This window comes from Poecilia reticulata, linkage group LG22 (assembly GCF_000633615.1).
Source record: "Poecilia reticulata strain Guanapo linkage group LG22, Guppy_female_1.0+MT, whole genome shotgun sequence".
Classification (NCBI taxonomy): Eukaryota; Metazoa; Chordata; class Actinopteri; order Cyprinodontiformes; family Poeciliidae; genus Poecilia; species Poecilia reticulata.
The window spans coordinates 9,197,452-9,222,735 of record NC_024352.1 but is presented as its reverse complement, the minus strand read 5'-3'; the positions used below and the strand labels follow the sequence as shown (position 1 = coordinate 9,222,735).

At 38.9% G+C, this 25,284-nt stretch overlaps 1 protein-coding gene across 8 annotated transcripts in view; it reads right to left on the bottom strand.

Moving 5' to 3' along the window:
- The window catches only part of sash1b (SAM and SH3 domain containing 1b), a 61,406-nt gene that overhangs the window by 18,644 nt on the left and 17,478 nt on the right, over nucleotides 1-25,284 (bottom strand). The window contains exon 1 of one of the 8 annotated variants that reach the window (XM_008399062.2): nucleotides 1,816-1,951. The exons of the other annotated variants lie outside the window; for them this stretch is intronic. The gene's annotated coding sequence lies outside the window, so the exon portion shown is untranslated. Of the gene's footprint in view, nucleotides 1-1,815; nucleotides 1,952-25,284 lie in introns of those variants that run through there. 8 annotated transcript variants of the gene reach the window in all.

Here is a 25,284-nt window from a genome sequence, read left to right as displayed (position 1 = left end):
AAACGTTTAGGGTTAAATAAAACGTTTTGCATGCTCATGGAAAATGTTTGAATCAAATCCACACTTTTCATTTTTAAATGAATTTCAAACAAGCTGCATCAAAGTGCATGGGTGTAGTCGATGAGTTTATAGTCTGAAAAAAAAAAAAAAAAAAAAAGCAGCTCCTCTGATGCATTTAATGAACAGGATAAAAATCTGACTTTCTTGATAAGAGGTCTTCTGACCTCTTAGCCATCCTTAGAAACCAAAATATAAAAAAAAATCTCCAGGAAAACAAAACCAAACGGCAGACTATAAGCTCCAAAAACCTGGGAGGCCCTTTAGGACCGCGCACACAAACACACGCTGCGTCTGTAATGAGCAGGTACTCCGCTCATAAACCGCCGCACAGATCATCATCATCATCATTACGCCTCACCCTGACGTTATGCAAATGCTCCAACTGCAGTGAAAAGCGATACCCTGGACTCCGTCGCCTCGTGTCCAGACAATCTGTGACTGGTCCGACTGTCCAGAAAAGAGAGGCCCATTCATGGCGACCCCGGTTCCAAACGGCCTGAGAAATCCTGCCTGCTGTTCGTTCGTTCGCTCAATAAATAAGAGCAAGAGCGGGTCGGTCTGAGGAGCTGCGCCTGGCAGCAACCACTCTTCTGCCCCCAACTGCCACCGCTTCACATAAGCAGCCCTTTGTACCCGCAGCCACATGATATCGCAGCAGCCTGGGCGCTTATTCAACATGGTTTGGAGAGCGTGTATGAACCCCCGCTGCCCTCCATCACGGATGGATGTGCATATAGAGAAAACTAAACTAAACAAACAAGTTAATAGGCCTGAACTCAAGCTTCGACTGTTTCTGTGAAAATATTCACCACAAAAACAAAATCTTTTTTCATTCTGCTCTAATTTCTAGTGCTAATATCTTGGCACACTTTTATTGAGATGAAGCTAACTTAAAAGTAACTTTCAAGCAAGATATAGGAGCTTGTTTCAATCCTTGATACGGAAAAGTTTAGCTTCACTTATAACGTGGGAAAAATGTGCTAGAAACATAATACTTTTCCTTATCCATATTAACGACATATACATAAAATCAGCTCTTATATCGTGCTTAAAAGCTACTCTAGTACGAATTTGGTTGTTTTTTTTGCAGCGTTTTCTCAGCCGCATGCAAATGGTCGGTGTTCAGGCCGAAGCTGCAGCGTGACACTTCAGCCACAGAGGTTTTAAAAAGAAGAGTGTGGTGTCACGTTTCTCAGCATCACACAGCGAAACAAAAGCTCTGCAATGCCCTGGGGGTCCAGGGTGTGAGTGTTTGTACAGCTCATCTGACTTGTCTTCAGGAAACCAGGCCAAAGTACCATCAAATCATGTACTTCAGGATGTTAGAAGACTTTGTTCCTGGGTTTGCTTTCAAAAGAACTTTTCACGATAAATGATTGACTCAACACGAATGGATGACTGAACATGAACGACAAGGTGGACTAAAACTAGAGATTTGTCTGAAAAAGAAATGTAAGGAATGACACATCTGGATAGATGCAGGACCGGCTTTATGGATTTTGCGTCGAGGATGTTTGAAAGTTACAGAGTTACAGTTTTGTGTGCGTGTGTGTGTGTTAAAGGTTCCCCGAGTCGTCAAAGTGAAATAATGACCTAAAACAGAATCAAATCCCCACGTCAAGCGGTCAAAAAAGCACGCACAACATCTCGCTTTGTAGCAAGAAAACAGATTTCTTCAATGAATCTCCAGAGGAAAAACCACATTCACAGGATCACATTCCAGCGCAAAACATTAAAAAAAACAAAAACACTCACCACAAACAGGCATCTGGCTGCCAACAACAGCTATCCAGCAGCAGCAGCAGCAGCAGAGTTTAGTCCTCCCACAGCTCTGTTAAGTGAAACGCTCAGCTCAGAAACTTAACTCAGTTTAGAGAGCGGAGGACAATACATCCTGCAGCGAGAGGAGGGGTGGAGAGGGGAGACCGATGCGCATAAATTAGACAGTCTGGCTGCGGGGAGGTTGGGGAATTTGCAACCACATATGACGCTGGTTGCAGCTGGGTGGAGCCGTCGACTCGCTCCAGCTGCGGCCCATGGGGGAAACTGGCTGACTCATGGATCTGCTCTTCAAATAAACTACCACCTCAAAGTGCATGGAAGTGCTGCTCTGTTTGCCCCAATTCACGATGATGAGGTGAATTATGTGTCAAAAGGTACGTTTTGATTTCTGGTGCTTTACGTACTAATATAGGCAAAAGTAATACTCTTTACTTAAAAAAAAAAGGTACAATTAAAGAGCAGCGATTCAAAACGAACGAGATAAAACCTATAAATCATCAAACTGAGTCAAAACTAAATCACAGTCTGCTTTCCCAGAGTCTCTCTGAGGAGGCAAGTCATTTCGGAACAATTTTTGGATACAGAGTGAGTCTTTGGATCCTAGCCTCGCTAAAACTGATGGCACTACCAAATACGGATGAATCGAACCAACAAGATTCTTTACATTTTTTCCCCCCAGTTTATAAAAAAAAATGCTGTACTTAGCTTCAATGTTAGAAAGATCCCAGGAAGAAGGGACAAGGAAACAGACCACTTCATGCCACAGAGACGGCAAGAAGAGGCAGACTATGGAGGCAAACATGGCTGTTTGTGAGCATAAAGTTTGCCAACTATGGTTCTTCCTTTTCGTGTGCTCCGACAGTCTGAATCACATTAATACAAAAACACAGTCAAAACCACTTTCTCCAAACATTATACCCAATGAGGACCATATTTTGTTATCCATGACAGCTTATCATTAGATTTAATTTTATTTTTAGGGTTAAATTACATATTATTTTAAGAAAACAGTAGATGGACTTAGAGTTTGAGTGGCATGACAGACTGACATCAAAATGTGTTGGCAGCTACAATACTGTGGTGCATTTAAATTGTTGCAAAGTGAGACTTTTGGCTACTTCCATTCACTGCTGTTACATTTTATACAATGTAACAGCAGCCATTTACAGTGGTTTGGTGACATAGTCACTAAAAGAAAATACACTTGTAGGTTTGAAGTGGTGAATTACAGACAGACTGGACTCACAATGCAATTTTAAACCTGCATGGTTTGCCGGTCTGCTAGGTATCTCAGACATTTCTACTGACTTCCTCCGCCTCACTGGACAAATCACCATGTACATCTTCATGTTATGAACTCAAACTGAAGCCAGAGACTATAAGAATGGCTTCTTCTTGAGTCACCATTGTTTCATGCATTAATGTCCAAATTTAGAGTTTCAAATGTAACATTAAGACGCTTCAACAGCATTTGGCCACAACCCCAGCTGATTGAAACGGCCTTTTTCACACGTTTTCCTAACTTAAGACACAACAAGCCAGCACTGCAAAAAAAAATATATATATACAATACCAAGTAACTGTGGTCTAGTTTCTAGTTTAAACATCTTACTGCATTTTAATCAGTACAAAAACTAACGTACAAGTAACTTTTTTCACAAGAAACAGGAGCTTGTTTTAGTGGGGAAAGTATCTTGTTATAAGTGAGATAATCTGTCAGTGAAACTAGTAATGTTTTTCTTATTATTAAGTAATTTCGTCCTTAAACAAGCTCCTATTTCTTGTTGAAAAGTTGCTTTTAGTGTTAGTTTGTCCTATTTCAAGTTTAATAAGATGTTTGCACTTGAAACTAGACCAAAAACACTTGGTAAGATTTTGTGTTTTTGCAGAGTGGACAACTAAAAAGAGCAATTTATAAAAATGATACTATATACAGTATGTTCTTCCTAGCTGCATGGCTTTACTGTTCTATTGTAGTTTTCTCAAAGTTTGAAATGTCTCTATTACCATCCATATAGTTTTAAAGTTTTTAGCAAAGCCTTAAACTGAACTTTGTGCCCAGACAAAAACCCAGATTCTGTTGTAGAATTTTTTTTTCTGTACTTGGCACACTGAGATTTACACCAGTGTTCAGCTGGCAGACAGGTGGCCTCACATTTAACCCAAGAAAATTTATGCCACAAAGGCATAAAAAGGACTTTGTGGTCAACTGGTTGATTGAAGGCTTCCCAGTTATAAGTGCTTTTAAAGCAGTCCAGAGAATAACCATTCCCCACCAGCACTCTCAATTATAAAACTTGATCGCAAGCCATTTGTTTTTTTATTTTGCCAAATGTGTCTCATCCGTCTAACAGATGTTCTTCTAAAGTTGGTTTCAGATCCAGCTGCCTACATCTCATTAGGGAGAAAAGGCTTGCTTACTTGTCTAAAATGTTTTTTTTGTTTTTTTATTTAGTCAGTTTTCTCATACAAACATCTGAGATTTACGTTTCTATGTTCAGGATGAACGTGACCACACTTAGAAAAACTGTCAGCTCTATTGTACTGCAAAAACACAAAATGTCTAGTTTATAGTGCAAATTTCCCAGTAAACTTGAAATAACACCAAAGTAACTTTACAGCAAGATACAGGAGCTTGTATTAAGTCAATAAAACTTGAAAATGGAGAAAAAGTGCCAGTACAATTGGAAGATTCTTATTTTCTACACTTAACTTGTCTTGAGAGGGGTATTTTTTGCAGTGTGATCATTTTTAGCATAGCATGATACACTCTAAAAAGTCAGAAGCTGTCTTTATGCTTAAATGACGGCTTCATCATCGCTGAGGTCTTTCCTGCTTGATGTTGTGGGAGCAGGAACACAGTCCTGGGCGCTAAAAAACACCAACCAGTTTAACAATCAGGACATGATTTATGTGCTCTTTTAAAGAATACGAAACCTTATGTTTGAGATTATTTATGTATTTTTAAAACAAACTAAATGCTCAACAGTAGTTATCCGTTTCCTCCCCCTTTTCTGGCTCTGGTGATAAATCAAATGTTATAAAGTACATAATTTGTACTTTCTATAATATTCTGATTCTATAAAACACATTTAAGATGTGAAAAATAATTATTGTTATTACTGCTATTATCAACACAAGACGTGTGCAACAGCTACCAAGCAACCCCCACCTCAGAGGAAACGAGCATAAATAAAAGATACCGTTTCAAAGAAACAGGCCAGCAGTATGTAATCCGCATTAATGCCTGGATGCTGAGCACAGACCCATATACGTTTGTGTAAACGCAACACACCAGTAGGGGGCAGCAAATGGCTACTTACGTGCCCCTTTCCCAGGTCACACAGAGGCATGAGGGCAGGAGGCGACAACTGTGAGGTGAAAATAAAGCAAACGTTTTGGATGGAGGTGAAAGTGAATGATTCATGAGAGTAAAGCCGTAGGATTTTCTTCCTCTGTCAACAGCTGACGAGAGTTCAAATAAAAAGAGAGGCGCCTTTACAGATACTTGAAGCATACATTATACATCAGGGTGGTGACCTCGTTTGCTTGCGGTGTTACTCAGAGATGTAACCAGCGTCTTATGTTAAATCATGATAGCGCTTATTGTTCCGCTTTAGCGCGCGGACCCCCGACTCCAGAGGGAGGAGAAGGAGGCCGGAAGCAGGAGTGTGACCTCCCGCTGCAGATTAGGCTGAGCTGCAGATGGATGGAGGAGACGGTGGAGGGCCCGGTTTAGCGCGCGGTGCCAAAGGGCCGAGGCAGCGCGTGCCAGAAAGGTCAGTTTTCCGCCTGGCTTCACAGCAGAGGGGCGGCTCGTCACCTCCGCGCGCGCAGCGGAGGCTGGAGACGGACGCCATTCCTCTCCGTCAGCCAGCCAGCTCCGTTTTCCGTCACAGCCGGGTCTCCTGACTACGTGTGCGCCAACCTGAGCCCTCATCCGGGCTTTGATCGCAGAGGGCGCCGCTCTGCACTCAAGAGACGGGGAGGAAGTCGACCGGCACTCAGTCCGTGAATAGTTACAAAGCCAGACCCGTAGCAACACTGCTGGAGAGTGACTTCATGTTACAAAGAGCTGGTATTAAGTTAAGTGGAATTTAAAATTGCTCAAATTATGTTTACTGCATCTAATAAACTGCTGCCTGAGCTCATACAGAGCATGTTTTATGAAAGAGGGATATAGCAAACTCAAGCTTAAGGAGTCGTAGTTTACGCACAAGAAAGAGCTTTTGTATTTCAGTTCATGATGTAAAATTAAGTTAAATGAGGAGTTAAAGTCAAAATGTAATACAATTTAAAAGGAAATTAAGTTTTTTTTTTAACATATAGAAATATTGGTGAGAGTTTAGCACTAATGGGTTTATGTAAAGTGAAGCCATGAGTGTGTGTAGATATGGATGCATTTAGACATGTAAACCCAGATATAATGGAAAATCAACTTATGTATTTTTTATATAATAATGAGTGTCCATCTGAAAACATGATATGAGTTTATGGGGTGGGAGTTCATAAGTTTCTTCCTGCTCCTTTTTGATTGTGTTAAGATTATTGTGGTACAGAAATGTGTGTCTTTTGCATCCCTTGTTCATGTGAGTTTATACTTCTATGTTCAAAATAAACCAATAAATTAAAAAAAATAAGTTCTGTAGATATGCAATATATTTTCCTCTGGGGAGGAATTTCTAGTTGCTCTCTGCAATCTGGCACCAACAAGGCTTTACAGACAACAGGTCAGTGGTCTGCGGCTCCGGAGCCCCAAGAGGCTCTTTTGTGATTTAACTTGGTGAAAAATTTGGACACCACTGACAGGCCGTGCAGGCAGGAGGAGAGAGCTGAAGAAAAAAACAAAACAAAAAAACTGCCAGGAGTCTTTTGGTAACTCTAGACAGATCCAGAATCTAGAGATTATGAAAAGAAAAACACCATCCATCATGCAAATCCACAAGTCTGGCTTTTATGGTAAAGTAGCATAAGAATTCCCATTTGCTGTTCGCCAGAAACCAGGAACACACAAGCTGGAAGGAGGTGATACGACTGCATGTGTTGGCCTGCGTGCAGAAAGAAAAAAGTGTGATTTCTGCGTGTGGAAGAAATCACACTGATTCCATGGTGAAACATAGTGGTGGCAATATTATGCTGTGGGGGCAGCTGTTTCTTTCAGGAAAGCTGGTCAAAATTGATGAAAACTTCCAAAAGGTTTCAAAATACGGTTGAGCTGCAGTGGTGAAAACACAACAGAAACTCCTGCATATCCTTCACTTCTTGCCGACAATCTGTGAAATTCTACGTTTTATCATTTTGTTTATTAAATTTTACGGTTCCGTCTGCGCTTTCTGCAAAGCAGCAGCACCTGTAACTGCTCCTTCCTAAAGAATCACTTTTCACTTCCAAGTGAAAAGTGATTCTTAAAAGTGTTGACTGAAATGCAGAGTGCTACAAATGCACGCCACATTTTCAGAAGTGAAAACCTTTTATTCCTTTCCTTGCACTTCGCAATTACCATTAACTTTGTGGTGTACCACATAAAACCCCATAAAACACTCGAACGTGACTCATAGGGCTGCACAAACATGATTAACCTCAACAGTCAAGTTAAAAAAAAAAAAAAGAGAAAGTCTACACATAAATGCAGTTATGCAATCAATCAGCAGCTTTACATGGCAGCAGCGATATGGTACACGGTAAGATTTTTACTTCCATTCCAAAGCACAGAGGGCCAAAGACCGACAGGATCCCCTGGAGGGGAAGAAAGAGGATCAGTGGAGGAGCTTAACCATTCATGTCTGAGTGGTTAAGTGGATTCTGACAAGCCCCAAATGCAGGTTTGATGAGAGGGGTCGCACTGTAACATGCATACCATCGCTAAGAGATGCACAGATGGCACAGAGAAAAACCGGTCGTGTTTGAACTGCATTAGCGATGTCCGCATCAATCACTTGAGATCCCGTCGTTGCAGAAAATTTCTCTCATCCAGAACAACAAAAGGTTCTGCTACATTACAGGACTCAAGCTATAGAAAAGAAGAAATTAAATATTGGAAGAAATTAAATAAAAATACCTTTTTAGCTAAAAGACACACAAAACTAAGGTTCAAACAATTAATTGAAAATTAATCGTCTTGATTAATCGTTTTGATTAATCGAAATTGATTATTGAAATAATCAATTTCAAAACTCAGTTTTAGCTTCACCTGGTTCAAATTCACTAAAGGAATGCTGTGTGATTGCATTTTAGGCAATAAAACATTTTTAAAAAAATAATGTATTTCTAATATTGCATAAAAAAATGCTAAAGTGGTTACATATTAAATCTGTAGATTGTGCCCGATTAATCAATTAATCGTCAGAATAATTGATTTCTAAAATAATCGGTAGTTGCAATCCTACACAAAACAACAACAACAAAAAAAGAAAGCTGACCAAATAGTCTCATTGTTTTCTGGCATGCTGCAAAAATATAAAGATCATACCACCAGCAGAGACCAGCCTGGGAGCAGATTAACAACAGACGGGAGTGAAACTCCAAAGAAGATTAAAAGGGCAGACAGGAGGCAGATTAAAAAAAAAAAAAAAAACCTTTTGTCTCCAAAATTCAATCATTGGGCTTGATGGAGATTTTACACATTAGCTAGAAATGCAGCTCTCTTGTATAAATAAGAACTATTCAGCTAAGAAGTGTACACACCCCTGTTAAAATAGCGTAAAAACAACAACATTGAGATAAATGATTTCAAACTTTTCACCCCTATCATGTATCATATACAACAGGGGTGTCAAACTCCAGTCCTCGAGGGCCGGTGTCCTGCAACTTTTAGATGTGCCTCTGCTGCACCACACCTGAATAGAATAATTAGGTCATTAGCAAGGCTCTGGAGAACTGATTTACACTAGAAGGAGGTAATTAAAGCCATTTCATTCCAGTGTTTTGTACCTGTGGCACATCTAAACACTGCAGGACAGCGGCCCTTGAGGACTGGAGTTTGACACCTGTGATATACAATATACAATTCGATTGAAATCTAAACAAATATCTGAGGAGAAAAACCTGGTTTTGCTTTGACATTTTGATATCAGCATTTGGTTCTCTCCAACAGCATTTCAACTTGGTGATACTTGCCATATAAAGTTTATTTTCTGGCAGATTTAGTTCTGAACTCTGAACAATTTTTAGTTGATTTTGAGACACACTTGGACTGACTGCCAAACTGATGAAATAAAAATCTCTGGATGTTGGGTCAGCACTGACTGGACATCCAAAACTGTTCATAACTTTATTAACTCAGGTCAACATCAGGAAAAATAAGCCCAGAGAATGACTGCCACCACCATGTTTTAGTATAGATATGTTGGGGGAGTTTGTGCTGCACCAGGTTGTTTGTGCCAATTATGTCTTTTGGGATCAAGTTAATCAGACTTACTATAAGTATGCAGAACTAGGGCTGAAGCATGCATTTTGAAATGCTACTTGTCCTGTATTTTGACTAAATTCTGCATATTTTGTCCCATATTTGTGAGTCGTATTGAATGCAGTATCACCTTGTTGCAATCTAAGGTGTCGGTGTGTCACTTGGTCATCACCCCAAACAGGAAACTGAACGATAAATCTGGATTAAATTATTAATTTAACGGTGACATGGAGTTATTGGAACTTTTTCCTCTTTAAATGTTTTTATCCTGAAGATATTTCCTTGTTGTCCAGGATAAACGCTGCTTTAAAAGAAAGGCAGAAACGTTTTTAAATGAATTATGATGTCAGATCTGTTCCGCTGCTCCATAATAATCAAGAAGCTCTCGGCTGTAATGTGCATCGCGATCCACAGCTGAATCATTTGCGTGAGCCCGTTGCTTCTGAAATGGGCCCGTGGATTGTTCTCGGAGTAGCTTTGAATTTTCTCCAGAGCCTTGGAGCGTGCTTAATTCAAAGATCAAATGGTAAATTTTATTCAAATTGCAAGAACTGAAATCCCGTGCAAGCCAAATCCCCTCTGGATGGCGACGTGTCTGCAGTCTGGGTGGCATGCAGATTGTTCTGATTCTTTGGAGCATGTTTAATTTAGCAGGGCTGAAAACAAACACAAACTCCCCCCCCCCCACATCTCCCAAACTTTACCCTTCTCTTTGAAATTCAACACAATTCACACCTAGAAACTGTACAGGGCCTTCACTTTTTAAAAGGCTCTATGAATAGCGCGGGGCTTGATGCGGAGCAGCCTGTGGATTGTTCACAGTCCGTGGACCGTGTTTAATTCGGAGGTGCTGAAATCGCTTCATGTGACCCTCACCCCAGCGCTCGGGTAATTACCCTTGTGTGACTGTGGCGCGATCCCCCCCGAGACGCGCCTGCCAGCTCGCTGCGTTGCCGGCTGCATCAGAGTGGCAGCCCCGCTCACCCCGCGCAAGCAGGGACGCAGCATCCAGAGATCCTCTGCCGGGTCAATGGGGAGCTGCCAATCATGACATGAAAGATGGGAGGAGTGGGAAGGGGTTCATTCTGGGGAGTGGGGAAAAAAACACGTGAAGCAGCCCAATCAGAAGAAGCGCCCCATGGAGTCTGCCGTCTTTCAAACATTACAGGAGCACAAACTGAATGAGTGGCAAGAAGCAAAGACACTAAACTGAGAGGTGGATGTTTTAAAGTAGAAAAAAATCATCAAACTAGGGCTGGACCAATTTGTCCTTAAATTTGGGAAATCGGTGATTTGCCGATACTTTGATGTGAAGCCGATCTTATCCACCTCAGCAAAGGTCTAACAATAAACTGCTGTCCTCTTCTGCTCTCACCTGAGAGGCTTGGCTGATCCACCGGCTCACCAGCTCATGTTTACAGTTAATAGTCAGCTCACTATTGATAAATCAGCAGCTTTCTTACTATATTTAGCAACATTTAAGACAAAAAGAATTGGTTATCAGCCAAAATTGGATTTGGCAGGTCAGGATTTTTAAAGATCAGTAACTGCAAACGATGCACTCCTACATTAAACTCAAATACTTCAAAGTCATCAAGAAATTATGAACTGAAATTATTTCAGCAATAGAGATGCACTGATATGACAATCTGAACCGATTTCATTTATAATATTACTGCTATGGCAAATAATTGATATTTACCAGTACATATATACATTTCACTATCCTTTCCACACTTTGAAAAAAAATGACCACAGCGCCAACTTCTTCAGTTAGATTCCCCACAATCCTTTGCCGCATCACCATTACATGACCAGCCTCCTCCACTCCCCCTCCAGAAAGAAACGACAACAAGATGGAAATAAATATTGGTTGTTAATATCGACCCAGCTTACTGGACTGATACCAACATGTTAAAAAATGACCAGTATCGGTCGATAATGATGTTAGTGCTGATATATCAGGCTTCCCTCACACTTTAAGAGCCTGGAAATCCAAATCAGGGTTTTGTTTTTGCATGAACCCAAGGGAGGTGGTTGCCATGGCATTCAACAGTTGCTCAGGATGTGTGAGGTCAGTCTTTGCAACAAACTGCAGACTAACATGAAACTGGTTCCAACATCAGACTGCTGTAACCTCTATGGACCATAAACAGCTACAACTGCAGAACAGAACACTGATTTCTTAAAAACTGGGCGACACCTGCAGTGTGAGGCGTCGGCTGCATGCGACCCAGACGGTCAGGTTGGCGCAAACCACAAAGAGCTGGTTGTTCCTTAACCCAGCAGTGACCCCCGCTTTACTTTTACTCGAAGATCCGTTTCTCATCTTCACACGGCGGCGATGAACTCTGAACGTCCACAGGCGTCCCATAAGAGCTGCCGACATGACTTCCTGTCCGATTCAATTTCCTTCTCTCTTCAAACCTTCAGTTTGTCTCTCCTGTAATTTCACTTTAAAAGCGATCGCCTTACAGCCGCAGCGTCTTCTGATGGAGTCCATCTGCGGCTCCACTTTAGGGATTTTTATCCGTAAAAACCGATGAAAACCCATTCGTTAACTTCCACTTGGCAATTCAGCACAACTTTGTCTTGGTTCATCATAAAATAATCCCAATAAAATACATTAAACTTCATAGATACATCATTATGATTACAACACATTAATCATTTTGAATCACTTTTTGCCTAAAAGTTTTTTACTTTTGAACCGGGTAAAAGATGATTGAGAAAACGTCTCATCTATAAATCTATAGTTTAAGTCTTACATTGTTAATCTTGAGTTAATTTTCCAATCCTCACTGATAAATAATAATAGTGAATGTCAGAGAAAACACACGGTTGAATTAAATCTTGAGTGATTTCTGAAGATTTAGTGTTTCTTTGCTGGTTCAGTTGCAGGATGTTTGTTCAGGAAAACAACGTGGCAGCAAAGGGGAAGGAGAAAAGCAATGAAAAATACATATCATGTAGCAATTTAAGAGTTTTCTCTGCTTACAGTACACAAAACAGGAGAGATGTGTTTATCAGTGACTTTGAGTGTTTTTCCATCTTTATGCCTCTGCCAGCGCTGAATTTGAGGTAATCCAATCAAGAGCTTCCAGCGCACAAAATCCACTTAATGCATTTATGATTACCTTTGGAGACTTCAATCACGCTTTTTCCAAAAGCTCCACAGAGGAAACGGCAAAAATATGTTTATATGAATGTTTACAGTTGCTCTGCATGTGAACAGTTATGAAATATTAACTTAAGTAAATTAAGGAAAACACTGGAAATGCTAGGAAGAAAAAATAATTCAAAGAACTAAGATGAACCTTAGTTAAATTGAATTTCACGAGTTATGATTTATCCAACTGGACTGGTTTGCTGAATTATTTAATGTGAAAAAAACTGGATATATTTCAACTAAAGTGAAAGTATTCAAGTTTGTCATTTATTAATTGGTAAAATAATCCAGCATTACATATTCATGAGTGGTTGAACTTTGTGAAATCAACCAATGAAACAGGATTTAATGTTGAGCTAAAGAACAACACAACTCTGACTAAACCTTTTAAAACAGTTTGTCAAATTTTAAGTGCTTAAAATAAGCAATTACAGTTTTAGACCTGATTCATATGTTTGATGGCTGCATCCGAAATCAGTCAGTACAGAACTAGATGCAACAAAGAATATCAATTGCAGCACATGAGTAAAAATCTCATTTTGTGATTCTTTGAAATTAATGGTCTAAACGCTGCAACTGGAATTGGTAAAAGTATCAAACCAGCAGGCAGCAGTGAGATTCAACAACTTTACATTTTCTAATGAAAACCTCAGAGGTTGTTGAATTTCTCTTCATATTCATCCACAAATGCAGTTAGTTTACGTAAAGATCATTTAAAGTCACCATGTTGGACAGAGTCAAAGGTATCACTTCAGAAAACTTATGTTTATATAATATATATAAAATCTTTTTCTAGTTCATTTGGAATAAGCTTTTGTTTAAAAATGTAGCTGTGGGAATATATATATATATATACATAAATTAAATTTAAAATGAAAAAAACATGTTTTTATTTTGATTTTAGTTTTGCTTATGTACATGTCAACTCCCTACTGAACCTGTTTAGTCACAGCCTCACCTGCTGTCAGTCCAACTCGCTGAAAACAAGTCAAATAAAGCTGCCGGTTTTCCAGAAGACTGCAAAACAGCTGAAACGCTGAGTGGCTAAAACCCACCAGTTTAGAGTTGGTTTTGAACCATGATAAATGAAACATTGACCAACTTATTTGATGTGCAACAATGATTTTGGTGACGGCACTCACCAAAATGTAATGTTTACTAGTTTTCCCAATGCTTGGTGTTTTTATGACTTATTTTTGAGTTTTTAAGATGTAAAGCAGTTTTAACTGCCTTGTTGCTGAAATGTGCTCTACAAACAAACGTTATTGATAGTAAAAAGTCCAAGCAACAATGGACAGACAGTAAATGCTTTAAAAAGGGCATCTTTAATTCATGTTTCCTGGAAATGGATCGATATATAAATTATAAACCCTTCCCAGATAAAAAGTGGCAGGAAGGTCGTCTGAAGCAATAGTTCATGGTTGTTGTTCTGCACATTCTCTGTCCACCCTGCAGGGCGAGCGCATACAATACCTGTCGTGCGGCTTCCCGTCATTTCTCACAGAAACGCAGCGTCTGCATTTCTCTGGAGTTTCCCCATCACAGCTATCAGAGCACCTACATCCTCTTTCATGATCATGTTTGCCATGTTCCAACAGCAGCGTTAATATAAAACAGCAGCCGTCCTCACGGCGCACATGCTGCTTGTCACGCACAAAAGACATTACCGTTATTTCTGGTGGGAAATCCTTTTTTTTAAGGTTTAAAATAGAACTGCACTGGTTTTGTTTTGTTACATGGAGCCGAGAGACTTTCAAACAACAGTTAATCAGAGTTGTGTCGGTGTGTTATTCTAAGAGTGTTATTTTTTTTAAAAAGAGAAAAAATGTTTTTCCGTTCTAAGGGTTTACAGATCGGAGAAATGTAATCCACTTTTTACAAAGTTCTAACTATTACATATTAAAATAATTATTTCTCAATAAGAAGCAAAGAAAAAAAATATGTACATAAAGTTGTTTTTTTTGTTTTTTTTTAAGTGTGGCTGCTGTGTGTTTTTGTTAAAGTGATGGAGTTTCAGCCTTTGTTTTTTTTTAATCAGACAATTTTAACTTGCACGGCTTGCAAACCTGTATGGAAGCCCATGCACATCATTTCATGGCTAAAAATAAAATTACCATCAAAACTGCGAAAGGAAAGCAGCCAGAAAATCTCAGTTGACCATGTCTGAATTATTTCTAGAAAAATATTAGGAAAAAATTCCAAGTTTTTCTCCTGCAAATTTTCAAACTGAGAAACTTCCACATTTTTTTAATTATTCGGATCTCTCTCTCTCTCTCTCTCTCTCTCTCTCTCTCTCTCTCTCTCTCTCTCTCACTCACTCACCAATTCCTGTTATCTGGTAAAGTCTCTCTAACAGACTGAATTGCAGACATATCTTCAGTTTCCTTGTCATAAAATAAAAATATTTTACAACAAAGTTAGACTAAAGTCTTCAGCCAGTATTTGAATCAAACCCAAAAGATTTGTGCAAGAAATGACAAAAGAATTTGATTAGATTCAATATATCCAAGGAAACATTTAGAAGAAAAAACATTTACTTTGTCAAATATTAAAATGATTACCAATCAGATATATACGCAGATACAATTACCGTCTCTGCTGCTTTAACTTGCGGTCAGAAAAAACAGATTTGATGTCCTTCCTCTCCAATTTAGTACCTCAATATATGAAATCTTAAATGGCAGATGAAAAATTTGGCAGTGAAGCTGAGCGTACAACACGCTTTGTCCACTGGGGCTTCATTAGCTCACGGACTGCAGGAGATTAGCGCAGATGTTGTTCAGATGTTTACCTCAAAGCTTTGCTGCCTGTGGCTGATTATATCAGTTGAACAGTCAGCGACAGTCACACTGGGAGCACAGATTTAGTCAATGCACATAAAAGGGGGCTTAGACCACAAATATTTTTTCTTAAAAACTGTGGATTTTGATGAGAACAATCGAGAGTTATCAGGAGGTGGCGTTCCTCTGAACATGACGATCTGAAAGTCTATGATCAGTATCAGCAAACACTCTGTTGCTTCAAATAAATAAAAGCTTTGAAGCAGGACTTGCAGTGTATGTTTTCTACCAGTTATTTTTTGTAACGTTAGACAGCAGATTTATCGTTTTAGCGCATTTTCAGCAGCTTTAGAGAGCATTTGGAAAGCCTGACCTCTGACGCTTAAAGCCGGCTACTCTCAAAGAGCTCCAGTTTATTTACATCGGCTTCCACTGCCAGATCTGCTCAACTAAAACTCTCTTCCTTCAGACAAAAAAAAAAAAAAGAAAGCATGATGGACATGAGGTAGATTTTTTATAGAAAGAAAAACAAACTGGGTTCTTCCCTGGAAGTTAAATGTCAGCACGGATCTACTGCGCTCCTTCAGGTGCGATCACACGGAAAAGAGTACAAGTGAAGAGGCACCTTCTGCTTTCAAAAGGGCAAAAAGGGAGACGGGAGAAGTCATGCTTAAGATCAGCTCTGAGCGCCGCGGCAACCACTCTTTGTCGGTGATTTTTATCTTTGTCACACTGAACAGAAACATACAAACCAGACCAGATTCTCTGCTTCTCGGCTGAATGCAGACTTGATTTGTACCAGATTTCCTCCCCACAGATGTGGAACGATAGACATAAAAGCACCGGGGAAAAAAACAAAATCCCCACTGGTCTGAAGTGCTAACCCGACGATAAACAGCAGAAAAATCTGCATTCTGTGATTTATATGGGACATGTTTAATTAAAAAAAAAATCCAAATGAAAGCCATTCGACCTCTTGAAGCTGTTAAAAGATGCTGATAATTAGGAAGAAAGCAATTTCTACACATTTTAATGCCTCTTCCATGTTGGTATCCAATATAGGAGAATGAATAATAAATGTATAGCTTTATAGAGCTTTGTGCTGTTAAGTTTTCCTCATAAAAACTTTATTGATCATCAAGGAGTCCATTATGAGATTAATAACCAACAGTGATCAGAGATGACCATCACACGTGGCTGTATCCTTGATTAGGACGTCAGGACGAAGCAGACGCCGCAGTTTCTGCAACCTGAGATGCATATGATAGAAATTAAATATCTTTACAAGAAACTTTGATTTTAATTGCAGGAGCATCATCAGAAACATTAAAATTTCCAATCAAGAATTTTTTTATGTATAAAAACCACCGTTTGCATAATCACCCCCACTGCATTTTGCCAGCAAGGACTAAAAATTTCTCTTTGTACAATTTCTCTAAAACATTTTCGTTTTGGGCCGAATCAAGATGATGAAGGCTCTTAAAAGGCCAGTTGGGCCAGAGCGTATTGATAAAACCTGATCATAAACTGTTAAAATATTAATGAATTCTTAAAATTAAATATTATTGAACATCTTTTTAGTCCCTCCAGCATTTTGTGATTATTTTTTGTTCTCCTTTTGCAATAAAAATCAAAGTGTGTGTGGTACTAATTTGGAAATATTTGCAATATTTGCGTTTATTTATGGCGGTAAATGTGACTTTATTACTTGCTGTGAAGATGATGGACTATAATCTGATATTAATGAAGGCCGAGGCAGCCGTGTAGTACAAGTAAGAAAGTTTGACAATTTTTGAGAAAAATCCAGAATAAACTCCCAATTATGTATCGGCACAAAAAAGTTTGGGGTGATTTTGTGTGAATTTCCAATTCTCAAGAAACTAGAGATATTGATTGATGTAATTTGACAGTAAGCAGATAAAAACTATTGATTTGATTGACAACATAATATTTAAGCACACTTAGTGTTTAGTCCATCATGTCAGTCTTTTGCACAACTCTTCAAATAGTGTTGCTGAAAACATTTTCTTTTAACAGTAACATACTGCTTCTTTAACGGCTGGGTAACATCAGTACACTACAAAAACTCAAAATCCTACCAAGGTTTTTTTATGGTCTAATTTCTAGTACAAATATCTCAACACACTTGAAATAAGACTAACAAAAAAAAAAAAAAACACTTTTCAGCAAGATATAGAGACTTGTTTTAATTCCTTAATATGGCAGACAAATTAACTTATAAAATGGGAAAATTGTTATAAGTTAAATAATCTGCCAATAGAACAAATGCTTTCTCATCAAAATTAAGGAGTCATTTACTTAAAACAAGCACCTATATCTTGCTAAAAAGTTAATTGTAAGTTAGTTTTGTCTTATTTGAAGTTTACCAAGACATTTGCACTAGAAACCAGACTGAAAATACTTTGTAGGATTTTGTGTTTTTGCGGTGCGTTAGTGATAATACTCAAGACATTGAAAGTGAAATTCAAGATTGTCAAACTGACTATTTAAACACCCATCTGCATCCAGCTACACCTAATGGGGCAACGTTCTCTTCCATCTACAGATCAAGTCTTTCTGTATTAAAATCAACTAGAAGAAGATGAAATAATAAAGCCCTTCCAAAAGCCAAGAAGCTTTCCCTCACTTCATTATTTACATCCATGGTTGAACCTGTACGGCTCCGACTGTGTGCAAAATGTCTTGCACTTTCAATCAATGTTTCTGCAACGATGGCTCCAGAAAGGAACTTTGAGGAGCTGAAAGTTAAATGTCAGCAGCTACGAGCATTCTCCTGGTTAGTCTACTGCAAAAGGCTCTTCATGAACTTAACCTGGCTGTTTGAAAGAAAAACACAAAGAAAATTCAGCTTTAACCAGAACAACAGGCGTCCCCGTTCGGCTGAGTAATGCGCTCGCAGACACGTCAGCACATTAAAACAAAACGAGAGAGCATGATAAATATTCAGCGCCGTGGATTTGAGCCACGAGGCGACGTCGCTTCCCTCGGGGCGAGCAGCCGCACAAACAAGACTTTTCTTAGGGATCACTGCTAAGTCAGGTCATGCGAGGCATTTGATGAGTCGCGCACGGCGCAGCGGAGGGACAGCTCAGAAGCAATGGGCCGAACACCGAGCTTAAACGCGTGGTGTCAAAACCGACGATTCAAACTGTGACGTGTTTGAGTCCAGCTTCTTCTGGGCGTTTCGAATCAAAACCGAGACGAAAAGGGAGTAAAACTTAAAGAAAAAACTAATATTGGTAATAAATGTCAGGTAAGTTAAGTGTGTAGCAAAACATAGGCAGGTCCATTTGCACCCTGTACCTGTAATTAAAATATTAAAGTATTTTTGATGAACAAGTCTTACAAAGAATCTGATTATGTTTTATTAAATGAAGACCACTGACCCCGATCTGACCCCTATTCGGGCCAGGTGACCCTTAATGAAATACGACAGATTATGACCTCTGACTGAAACAAAATAGCAGAGCATCCTCCTGCTGCTAGATGATATTTCATTTATGATCCATGAGCAGGTCAAAGAAAATCACTTCAACTCGTCGCTCACCAAAGCAGGTATGAAACGTCGTTTAGGTTCGTTTTATTTCTATTTTTTCCCGTTTATCAGTAGTGAATAAATGAATAGATTCAGGAAGTGACAGGCAGATTCATATAAATGTAAAATATTAAATAAAGAGCCCACAAATTTAGGACAAATTTACAACGTAAAAAAATACAAGTATTTAAATTCTAGATTCAAAGAAAGGTGCAACTGAGTGGGATAATTTAACAAAAATACACTAAATGTTCTTGTAAATGATGTTGAATGCTAGTTGAATTTTAACAATTGATTTTTTATTATGTATTAGTGTTTTTTTTTGTTCTTCTGCTTTGTCTTTAAAAAAATCCCAGGTGAGTTGTAGCAGCAGACTGAGTTATGTCTGAAAACACCAAGAACTGACAGCACCGTTTCTTCAATGAAGGACCAACAAATGAAAATAAACTCAAAAATATTATATGTAGTTACTGTGTGCAGATTATTTTAATTTCTATGTTGTTTTTAATAACGGTATTTGTGTTTTGACTGAAGTTAGTCATAAAACATTGTAAATACCTTTTATTGCCACTTTTATCACTGTCAGAATGAGGGATTGTTGCAAAGTTAATGACATAATGTAAGCACCAGTCTCCCATTGTTGCAGGCTTAGACATTTAAAAACATTTAAACCAGTCGGTGTAACAAACCAGTCTGGATGGCATCATAACGACTGTCCAATTGGAGTGAATGTAACATATTCAAAATGCACAGGAATGGGTTCAAATGCAAATCTCTGGATTTAAACTGCATCTGTTCGTCTAGAGCCATTAGTAGTCAGCGCCACATAAACAATTGAACTGAATTATTCCTGGAATCTTTAACTAAAGAGTTAATTTGGATTGATTCACTTCGCTCCGCTTTCATTACGTAACAGGAATGGGTTCCTGGAAAGCTAAAGAAGTCACCACTGAAAATGATTAATTATAAATTAAACTTATTGGCTTTAGAACATGAACATAATTCAACTATCGCTCTTAACAGCTCCTCTGGGAGTGTCGACTGAAACCAAAGTGACATTTTTCCATCTTGCAGAGGACAGTTTGTTTACCTCCAAACCATGCCACCATCCACACCCCCCGACTGAACTTACAATCTAAATGCCAACAAATCTTGTTGGCATGAATCATTAGAGTGACATAATATTTATGTGACATTTAAAAAAACTTTCATTTTTTTCCCCAACATGAAAACCGTCAACTTGGATTAAAATCAACAAGTGGTACAAAAAGCAAAGACCTCGACGCGTCTCCATTTCCGATTCCATCATTTTAATATTCATTAGATTCATGGCTGGCGGGACCACCGCTCTTATTTGTGATTCCCCCCTCCACAAGAACACGCGAGACGTCAGGGGCCAGGGGTCCAGGTTCATCGAGCTGGCCTCATTGTGCCATATGGAATCGCGGTGAGAGCCAAACACACACCAACAGACATGCCATCCACCGTGACCTGCCACGGCAAAGGTGAACCACGGGGCCTCGGCGTCTCGCACAACTGTCACGTCTGGGGGCATGACGGAGAGAGCCCGTGGCAGAGCAGACATCAAGTCAGGCTGAGGTCAGGCGGAGACGCATTAGTTAATGACATGCTGGCAGTTGGAAAAAGACCCGACTCCGCGCCACGCGGCCCCTACGCTCAGTCTCCCACCGGCTTACGGAGCCGATCGACCGCAGCAACAGAAGAAAAAGGAAAACGGAAGTATCAATCAGAGACTGTGTATGTTGTAAGTGTTGGTGTGATGTTTATTTATAGCCTCTCTGAGCAAAATGGCTGCATGATCCCAATTACGCCCCACAATGCTTTTTAAAATCCCTCGGGGGGCTTTTTATCATTAGTAAGAGGTCAGGTGGAGGCCAGAGTGGATTTAACCTACTTCGACAGAATCGATTTTGGTATAACGTTTATAACATTTCCAGTTTCTAACAGCAGATGAAAATGGTTAAAAGACAGCTTTAATTACAGGGTTTTTGTGTTGTCTGATGCAGGCTTCAGTTGATCTAGACGCAGCACACGGTGAGCGTAACGCAGCATTTGTGCTATAAGACGCTGCAGGCCCTGAGTGATGCACCTCATGACCCAGTCATTGGAGCATAAACAAAACGCACAGAGTGTACATGAATGGAAGCACTGCTCATCCATTGGATCCCACTTCGGCGTCAGCAGAACAAACGTCTCATTGCGGTGCACACTCTCACCATTTACCGCCCCGCGACACACAGCCACTCCCACTTCCTGATGAGCCGAAGGTCGACTCAACTCTGACGTTCTCCTCTAGAATGAGGCAAGTTCTACCTCGCATCAAGATATTACATACACAACCTTACAGAACCAACTTTTTGAATTTTTAATTTTTTATGTCCTATAGTTAGCAAAGTGGAGCATCCAAGGGAGGGTTTAATTCCCCACCATCTCTGCTCCACATGCCCTCGGGCAGGGTACTGAACCTTTGACCCCGAAGCGCTCATCAGTGTGAGTGTATATGACAAAGAAATCTGCTTGGTTTGGATTATTATACACCGATTATATAAATGGGTGGATGGATGGATGGATGGATGGATGGATGGATGGATGGATGGATGGGTGGATGGATGGATGGATGGATGGATGGATGGATGGATGGATGGATGGATGGATGGATGGATGGATGGATGGATGGATGGATGAGTGGAGTTTGATATTTATGAAAGCCGTTTTTGGAAAACATCTAAAAAGTGTCGTCTTTTCCCCACAAACATTGTAAAACCTTTGTCTCCTCTTGTTCTCATGAACTCTGCATCTCATCTTGGGAGCAAAATCAGCATGAATTTTAAACGCATTATTAATAAGACAAAGAAAAGAACAGCAATGTATTATGATAAACCACATTTTTAATGACAAAAGTAAGCTTGTGAGAGAGACACATACGCAAATAGGCCTAAAGACAAAGAGACATGGCCCATTTACCATGTACTGCACCATCAATAGCTAAAGTGGCTAATTATTATGTTAAAATGTACATCAATAAATAAGTGGGCAGGAGGTCATTGTGAAAAAGCACATGTACATAATAGTTTTGTCGATTCGTTTGGCATTTCATTAGATTAGTTCCTGCTCTAAATGGAAAGCAGTAAACGCACAAATGGAAATAAGTGCAACAGCTACAAGTACTTAATTGGTTTCACATAAATTCACTTATCACATATAAGGATCGACTTCATTCAGGTAAATCCACCTTTTGCTCCAACACAAAGCTGCGAAATCATCCGAGTGCCGTCTACTGTTTAACATTAGCCTACAAAATGTAAATAAACCCCAAATTATGCTTCCTTCATCAAGTTTCTCCATGTAGAGAAAAGAATGTCCTCTGTATACAGACATCAGCTGTATTATATCACCCTGTTGGCAGTGGAGAATGGGGATTTATCCAAGCTGCCATGTTTGGCCTACTTGAGTGCCAAGCAGAATGGGTCTATTGCACCATAATATATCTCATTTAACGTTTCACTAAACCACTTGGCAGAAACACCAGAGGATGTTTATGACACAGCCCGTCTGACTCTCTGGGTTTATTAAAAACACAAGTCCAGCACATGGCCTGTGAGGTAGCTGGAACCGAGATGCAGATTAACAGCGAGTTCAAACCAGATAAGGCTAAACTTTAAGCTTGTTAAAAATTACAATAATGTGTGCATGCAGAAAAATTAGGGGAATACACCAAAGGCAAGTTTACCATTAGATATGCTGCAGTTGGATGTCTGTCCATATAACTGCGTCTATGTGGAATTATGAGTCAATTATAGCTGCAATTAAAATACAAATATGCGCAAAACTTTGTCGATTGTTGGGGGAAAAAAAAGAAGATTTCACAATTGCGGTGTATCAGTTAAAGAAAAGCAATTAAAATCACACCTAAATGAGTGTCATTTTATAAATCATTAAAAAAAAAGTCATACCGTTGTCCTAACACTTCCTGTCAGCTTCTCCGTTTTTCCAGCAGCAGTAACATCTGGCTTTTGATCACATGACTGTGATGCAAAAAAAGTGTTTCCATTGCAGCTTGTGTGAAATACACCAATTTTAATACAGCCAAACAAAACAAAACAAACAAAAAAAAACACCTAATAGTGCAAAAACTTTTTAACCAAAAATGTTTGGTAAAAAAAGTTGTGTATTTTTATTTTATATTTGCTTGAAATATCCATTACTGAAGGAGAAATTTGTCTCAAACTTATAATTAGGACAAGGATACATTTTATAAGATTTAACTGTAACGGAGGAATGCTTTTTTTCCGCTAATGCCTCACCGTCATGTCAACAAATTCTACAAAAAGAGTTGAAATCATAAGACTGAAAAGTTACAGAGATGCATTTTCATGGTAGCTTCACTAAAACGAATCTAAAACCTACCAACTAGTACAAACAATTAATTACACTGCTTCTTAAAGGAGGAATGAAAAACGCATCAAATGGTTCATAGCAGAGATGGTGCAACTGAAATAGCTAGTACATTAATAATGCCTACATGTGAACGTAAATAAAGAGGCATAAAGAGGATTAGATGGCAGCCAAGACTTGAGAAAGGGTCGTTACCGTCACCAGTGTCGACATGTTACCTCATTGTTGTCTAGTATTTATTTCTAACAGTAACATCCTGACAAACAGCTGCAGTGCATTTCTAAAACAGGTCACCTTAAATAAAGTAACATAACCTTGACTTCTGCTCTGAGTCAAACATGCCGACCATCAAACTAATGAATCACTTACACCTCCAAGAACCTCCAATCATCTGGTATATGATAATAGTAATTATACATTCCCAACTTGAAATTGAAATTCTGGCTGAGCAGCGACATAAATCTTGACGGTTTTTGTATGGTCTTCATTTTTAATTTTTCTTTTTGCTACATACTTTATCGTAGATGACAGTATTTATAGGAATGTTGGCTGTTTTTTTCTCTTCTTCCTTGTTGGAACTGTGATTTTTTAAAACTAGTTTTGCATATAATGTGAAATCTCTAAAATATATTAAACTCAGAAGTATATGAAAGTAGTAAATGAAGCAGTTCTTGGAGGCCATTTTGGTACCAATGCCATCTACATAAATTTCATAACTTTTTCCAAAAGGTACAGTTTATTAAACATTTGTTAACATTTCACAACCGGTACAGGCTGTGGTTCATGTTTTCTTATCAAGAGTGGCAACTCCTCCTCTTCTTTTCTTGTGTCTCAACATTTATGAAGCATATATGCACACAGCAGACCCATTTTTAGCTTGGGGATTGTAATCCTTTCTCCAGCACAGACATGCACACACACACAGAGCAGGATTAAACACTAAGCCCATAAACAGAAACACTCCTTTCACCAACACAGGACTCTGCAATAATGTGATTCTAATAGACAATGCAACATTAGACTGAAAGTCTGTGGAAAACAGGGATACTGAAATAGACAAACAGGCATCACTATAGATAATAGAAATATTAAATGTGCAGGTTCTAGAGGCTGAAAGTCGACCGCGCCGTCTTCAAATAAAAAGATAAAAAATGATTTTAAAAAAAAGCAGCCGTTCTGAAAATTAAGTAATTTTTCAGACCAGATGCATCTCTGCGTCATTTCTCTGTTGATTTCATTTCTGCTTCTTGGAGACATCTTCTTCTGATAGTACTTTTCTGTCAAACATATGGCTGCTATTGCAAAAAGAGCTCATCAATTTCCTAGAATCTTTTAAATGATGAAATGCACACAAAACCCAAAATGACAACGCCACATCTTCTGAGTTCGTCTCTCACCAGCTATAGACTAAAACTTCTTTTCCAAACAGCTCAAGCTCAGTAATACCATGATGCTGTGGTTCAGAATAGGGCTGAGATTATTCAGTGGATTAACTGTGATGAATCGAATATTTAAATAATTGTCAATTTAGAAATCAATTAATCATTAACCGGAGTATACAGACTCAAAAAAGGCCATTTGCTGAAACAACAACCTCAGAAATAAGGCCAAAACTGTATGACATAAATTTACATTTTGCATTTAAGATAATAAAAATGTAATATATATATTCTACTTAGAACTCTTCAAGTGATGGCTTTAGCTTCATCTGGTTCAAATTCTGTAAAAAAAAAAAGTCTCAACTGAAAACATGGCATGAGTTTATGGGATTTCCTACTCCTTTTCAAACATGTTAAGATTATTGTGGTACAGAAACGTGTCTTTTGCATTCCTTGTTCATGTGCGATTTTATGCTTTTATCATTATGCTTTTATCATTCAAAATAAATAAATCTAAAAAAAATTGTCAACAGATTAACTTTACCTAGAATTGAGCAGCAGGAAGGGCTGAACGCTTCACATGTTGATGTTAGAGATATTTCATCTGTAGATGCATCCTTTGCTACAAAGAATGTTTACTTTCTTACTTAAAGGAACCAAATATTTTGGTTCTTTTATTGCATCTCTAATGCTGAATAAAAAAAGACTGAAGAGGTTAAATGGAAAAAATCTGGAGA